Raw genomic sequence first — 496 nt, forward strand, 5'->3', positions numbered from 1 at the left:
ATGGTTTTGTTTATTTATGTTGTTCTTTTCTGACCGCACCCCCCGACAAACTTCTTCAAGCATTAATCTACGGTCAACTATCTACATCTCATTTTTATCTTTCATACTTGTGTCTTCCTTTAGTTGTTATTATATTATAGTAATAAAATATGCATATTAAAACACCCTACATAAACAGTTTTTGAGCCTGAATGTATTGAAATTCTTTTTAATAGTAACCTTTTATGAGCGTCTTAACAAGTATTAAAAAAGTAAACATACTACAATAACCATAAAAATCGGCTGAAAAGATACAAGAGGTAATCCTCTTCACCCTTTTTCATCACACTAAGACATTTATAACGAACACAACTATTTTCCATGAAGTCAGTTTTGAGATTTACTCATCCCTCTCATCATAAAAGCTACTTCTTAAGTTATGAGAGATAGTTGTCCGTGGATGACTGTACGAGGAGAAGATGGTTGGCATAAAATAAATAAATATGGTTTTGTTTAT

Source organism: Halyomorpha halys, unplaced genomic scaffold (assembly GCF_000696795.3).
Source record: "Halyomorpha halys isolate HHAL.00 unplaced genomic scaffold, Hhal_1.1 Scaffold1315.1, whole genome shotgun sequence".
NCBI classification, from domain to species: Eukaryota; Metazoa; Arthropoda; class Insecta; order Hemiptera; family Pentatomidae; genus Halyomorpha; species Halyomorpha halys.